The following is a 6,022-nucleotide window of genomic DNA, read 5'->3' as shown; positions in this document are numbered from 1 at the left end:
CGCGAAGCATTAGAGAAATTCCCCCTCGTCTCAGGCAGCCAAACAGACACGCGCACCACCAGAATTATTGCTATTCAACTGGAGTGTAATCCAAGGGTGGAAAGCCAACCAAACGGCTGACATGAGACGCGTTCCTCGAGCTACTCGCCCCAACGCAATGCCATGCTTATCGCAAGGATACCGCGCACTCGATCAGGGTGATGACTGGTTGTCTGAGCGCCCGTAATGGCAGAATGAATCAGGCAAACTCTGCCACAGAGAAGCGAATGCGTTATTTTTTCTTCGCCATTAAGTATATCGTCCACAGTAATGCCAACGGAGTTCCTAATCCATCGAGAAGGTGCAAAGAAAGGCAGCAAAGTACGTAATGGGGAAACATAAAAAGAACTGTAAATGTCAGTAAAATTCTGAAGGTACTGGGAAGGGACTGGGATGGGATTAGGACAGAGAAGGAAAATAAATAGGCTTTTCGCACTCTTCCGCACACTTGAAGGCATGGAGGGAACTACGGAAGAAGATTGAATACCCCAGCTATATTGGTAGGAATGATCACCAATACAAGATGAAATGCCGGTCACAAAGGACTAACATAAAGAAATTCTCGTAACTCAACAGGACGATTACGGGATGGAATAGACTTCCTGCAGAACTGTTTAAGCTCTACCTTGACAACGTAAGGATTCTCAAGAAGAGGTGTAAAGGATTTATATTGGAAAATTAATATCATTGCATTTTAAATATTCACTATCTAGTTTCATTTTGGTGATGTATTATTCATTTACTACATTTTTGTTTTTTATTTTACATAAACTGTTACCACCTGGAAAATACCCAACTTGTAACTTGTACAATATAATTAGCTACGGTACGGTATAATTAGATAATATTAGAAGGTGGTAGTTGGCTTTTTTTGTTTTTTTCCGTACAATGGCCACCGACCAAGATGTACTGACATTTTTTATATATATTGAATTCCTCCCCCAAACGGCGCAGTACGTCAATTTTGTACTTATTCTTCCTACTCGCTAACACATTAGTTAACGCGCTTTTTCGATTCCAAAGCAACGTGGAGCCTCAATTCTCTTCCTTTTACTGCGGGGATCAAATGTGTTTGGTAGCCAGAATGTTGGTGTTCCACCCAAAATGTCAAGGTTCAAATCCCGTTGATTGTAAAGAATTTTCAGAGACTGCTCGATCCCTTCTTGAATTCCTTGTAGAGGGTATGTCAAGTACACCACTCCGTCCGTCGGATGGGACGTTAAGCCGTGGTCCCCTTGGCGCCTTTCAATAACAGCAACCTAATGACGAGACGCCGAGATTCTCTCCACCCTTCCTCCCTTTTCATCCCTCGTGGGTGCAATGACGTGTGTTATCGGTAGCCTCTTTCGAATTCCATACAACCTTTCACTAAAGAAACTGGCGGTGAAAGGCTCGTGCTAATTAGTAAGACGAATTGAGTACACAGATTGCATCTCTTGCGTCCTCTGTTTTATTTTTCTAAAAAGGGGAAAAATACAGTTTACTTAACACACGAAGCATTAAAAAGTACCCCCTCATGTAGTGTAGTACGATAAGTTTCTATGTTAGATTCCACCGATGACGGAAAATGGATTAATTGTTTTAAAGTCTACATAAGTGGAGACAGAGAACACTACACACGTTCTTATCACGATAGAATATGATTAGCATTAGTCCGCGACTCCAGCATTATTTGACAACATAAATATTTATGTACACCACTTGAAAATGAAGCTATTATTGTACGGCATATTTTATTTTGAGATTTTTGTTTACTTTAATATTCTCCTATCATTTCTTTTTGCTGACATTTAACATTGCATATCTTGCGTTCAATGTAAACTCAGTGTTGTGTCCGTTTCATTTGCATCAAATTTTCTAAAATGGGTTTTGTAATTTCACCTTGTTTGGGAGAGTGGTCCACTGCGTTTCCTAACATCTTGACTTCAGTATTTTTTCTTTACTTTGAAAAGTATCCTAAACCACAAACATTGTTTTACATGTAAGAGGTGATAAAAATTAATTATATAGTACATTTTTCATGATTAAAGAATATGTTAGGAAATATAATTCGGAACTAAAACTTTTCAGTAAGTTTCAGTAGCACCTTTTATTTTGGGTGACTTATAAGTTACCGAAGAAAAAAATACCACTTTCATTTCATTACTTCAACCCAGTACCAAACCTTGCCGTTCTAACAACTTTCTGACCAGAGTCGTGGAATGTGTCTGCCAAGTTCACTTCCTTTCCACCCTTCATAAAGGAAATACTACGAAGACCTTTCTATAAGCACGGTTCTATCTGTTCTTCTATTTTGGCATAAAAAGGCATTATATTCTATGGAACGGATTTAATTAGTATTATTCTTAGAGCAACAAATAATAAGTGACATTTATAGAACCTCTTTTAAGAAAGGAATTACAGCAACCTAATACCTCTTTGATACGATAAATTTGACTTGACTGCAATTGAAAGGTAGTCAGGTGGTTCTGTCAAAACTTTCCTCATTAAAATAAATAAATATTATTCCCTTTACAAATTCCACCAAGAATATGGGGAATACATGGACTTAAGTAGTGACTCTTCACACTCTTCTTCATCTTTGGTTTAGGTTGATTTCAGAATTCATTACTTCTTACCATGCCATCACAGCATGAACCAAGAAAATATACACAACAATGGCAATTAACAATAGAGTTTCGAAGCATGTAGGCATATGTTTTTCAAGAGAGCAAGCTTACTAGGGCAAGGAAACTCTGAGAGAAGATTTTAAGATGAGACTTTGTTTGACACAAAGAGAAGAAAAGTGTAGTGAAGTAAAGTGAGTGTAGAGTATGGACACCAACAGACAACCTTAAATACAAAGTTTATTTCTTTTGTTAGACTTCGATGCAACAAAACACCCTTTTTTCCACTCAAAAGACTGTAAACTTCCTGGTTATAAGCAACACAACAGCCACCTCACTATCACCTTTCAAAGTGTCTCAATAATCACACAACACGCCTATAAATAAGTGTGTAACATCAATTATCATGAGAAAAACACAGTTTACAACTCTTTTTGTTAATCATAACGGTAATTCCTTTAAAAATTTGTCTTTTTGGGCATGTAATTTGTGGCGCGTAATTTATGTTACGACTTGCAAGTTGCCATAAAACCAATATTAGCAAAAACTCCATCTCATCTCCGTTCCTACCATCATGTACCTGCAACAAGTAAAAATACTGAGGAGCACACCCAGTATGAAATTATAGCAAAATATTCTGGATTGCAAAATTTTGTATTCAAGCACAATATTAAGCACCACTTTCAAACGAATCATTTTTAACCAAATGTTCCAATTCCATCAACTCTGGTTCAAATTATAATGCCTATTCAGACAAAAAGGTGGTATTAGTTTTCATCCAGGAAAATGATATGACTGTGCTGTGTAGACGTCTTGAAGGAGCTGCACGACAGATGGCCGCTCTTCCGGAGAGGATACCCAACAGCAAGCCATAACAGCGAACCTTAAAGGAGATCAAGCCATTGAAATAGCTAAGAAATAAAACAGCAAGGGAATCTGGATGAAATTGATCAGGAAAGTTCATTGGGAAAGGGAAATTCACTACACAAGGTTCAAGATTATGTAAGAGTACATCTACGTCAGCGTCTTTATTCAATATAAGGATTTCAAACCCTAAGGCATATCTCACGCGACCGGAAATCTGACAGGGGTAGGTGCGAGTATTGTTGACCACTAACATAGGCGTGTGATGATCACATATTCAGGGTACTTCAGGCTACTCCAGGGCCAGTTATTTCAGTGTGACTTACCCTGGGCTACCTCATACTCCGAGGATTTTATTTTGAAGGTGTTCAAAGGCTTCTGCCGGGACTTGAACCCGATACTCTTCTATCACAAGTAGTTGCTCTACCCGCTACGTTACCACATTTTATTTTCCCCTGGCTAAAGCCTAGCAAGAAAGATAATAAGATCGCTAATTTTTAACCTCATCATGCACTCAATTTCCAAAGAGTATAACTCAAAATTAAATAACTGGTCAATCCGCAGCCAACAGTAATATTTTTTCCACACTGTGCATCATGAATATAATTCAACCAGGCGATCAAATTACATTGAAGTAGCCAAACTACTTTGTGCCGAATACTACTATGTATCTATTCCTCAAGGTTTAAAATACTATGTCACAACACCATACATGAAGCTTGAAAATAGCTGTGATAAATACCTAGCTGCAGCAGTCTCGCAGATAAGATTTAAGGCTAGGGGGGTGGGGGGTGTTTCGTAGTAACTAATACTGGGGGTATGGAATACGGGAGGTGCAGGCGCCCTCCCCCAAAAAAGTTTTAAGATAAATACTTCAAAATGGTGAGTTTTTACGGCTTTCTGAGGGATATTTTATTAATCCCTATATTTTTCTGCGAGTTATATTTATGCAATTAAGTAAAATGGATTAAATTTTGAAATTTCTCTGAGTTCTAGGGGGAAGGGTTATCCCGCAAAACCTCCCCCTCGCTGCGCCACTCAGCTGCAGTGCATTTTAACTCACTTGAGAACTGCCATTGCACTGCATTTTATTTCGAAATATTAGTAACGAATACGGAATCAAATTATGGGAAATTAGTATTTACCATAATTTACGATATGCCTACATCAAAATAAACCCACGCGATTATGATAAAAATGCAGTATGAAGACTTACGAGATATTCAAGGTCTATGAAGAAAGAGAAGTGCTAGAGCAACCTGTACTCCCATGTCTACAATATCACGGGTCATCAGAGTGACAGATTCCTCCTCTTCTCCTCCCCTGAGTCGACATCGCTGAAGGAACCTTTAAATTCAAACGTAATAAAACACATGTATTACCCCTAACCACTCATGTACCACGTACAGCGGTCAAATATAAATCAGATAATTCAGCAACTTAATGAATTCTTTCAAAAAATGGATAAAACTACAGCTTCCAATTTCATTTCCAAAAATTAATGTGTAAATACCATGTGTATTTTTAAAACCAGCTTTGAAACCAATGCATCGAATAAATTATAATTAATGCACACGAATAAATTATTATTGAAGGGTTTAGAAAGAGGCGCTAAAGATCTTATGTTAGCCCAAACATAAAATTATAGATGTATTTTAGCCTGTGACGAGTTCAAGAAGACCTCACATATATTAATCAACGGAGGAAAGTTGTATCAGTCATCATGTTAAAAATCAGTCAGTCACATAAAAAATACTCATATCATTATACAATTTGCTGAATGTTAGTTAATATTCTCCATGCAATTCCAGCATAGATGTGTACTAGGCAGAATATTTGCAGCAGCACATATAGCATGGAGGGCGATTTACCTTTTGAGGTTTCCTCTGGATGCATAAGGATAGGCCAAAAGTGGAGGCCTTCCTGGGGGAAGGGCATTACTCTTTGACTTCAAACTCTCTAGCCCCGTTTCAAGCCTACCTCATCGACTCTCGGCGACGCAAGGCTCTTCCAGCGAGTGCCAATTTTTTTGCGTACTGTGTCGCAACACGCCAGAGTTTTTTCTTCCAAAAACTCGCCATTGATACGTCAATGAAAGGAGCATAGATGCACACTGACTTCGAAACGGTGGTATATTAGGCCTCAACTTTTGGCGTAGCTTTCTGCATGGGTTCGCCTAAAAATAAATTCCCTCAAGATCGTTTTGCGGAAAAAAAATCTGATGTAATTGTCGCAGACTTATGCTTAATTCTAAAGCTAAGACTTTACATGCAACCAACTATAACTTTGTAAAATTTATTAATAGCCTTTTCCTTTCACTATTTTAACGAAATCTATTAAAAATTAGCGATTACCAGTGGCTAGTTATTTAAATTAACCTAGGGCTGAATTTGTGATAGTGGTTTTGAGAAAATTCGAGTCACGTTTGTTAAATATTTAAATACAACTATAATAGTAATGGTGTGTATTCAGAACAGGGCTATTTTACCATTTCACGTCCATGCATTCTCGTA

Source organism: Ischnura elegans, chromosome 2 (genome assembly GCF_921293095.1).
Source record: "Ischnura elegans chromosome 2, ioIscEleg1.1, whole genome shotgun sequence".
Lineage (NCBI taxonomy): Eukaryota > Metazoa > Arthropoda > Insecta > Odonata > Coenagrionidae > Ischnura > Ischnura elegans.
Note: the sequence above shows the minus strand (reverse complement) of the source record.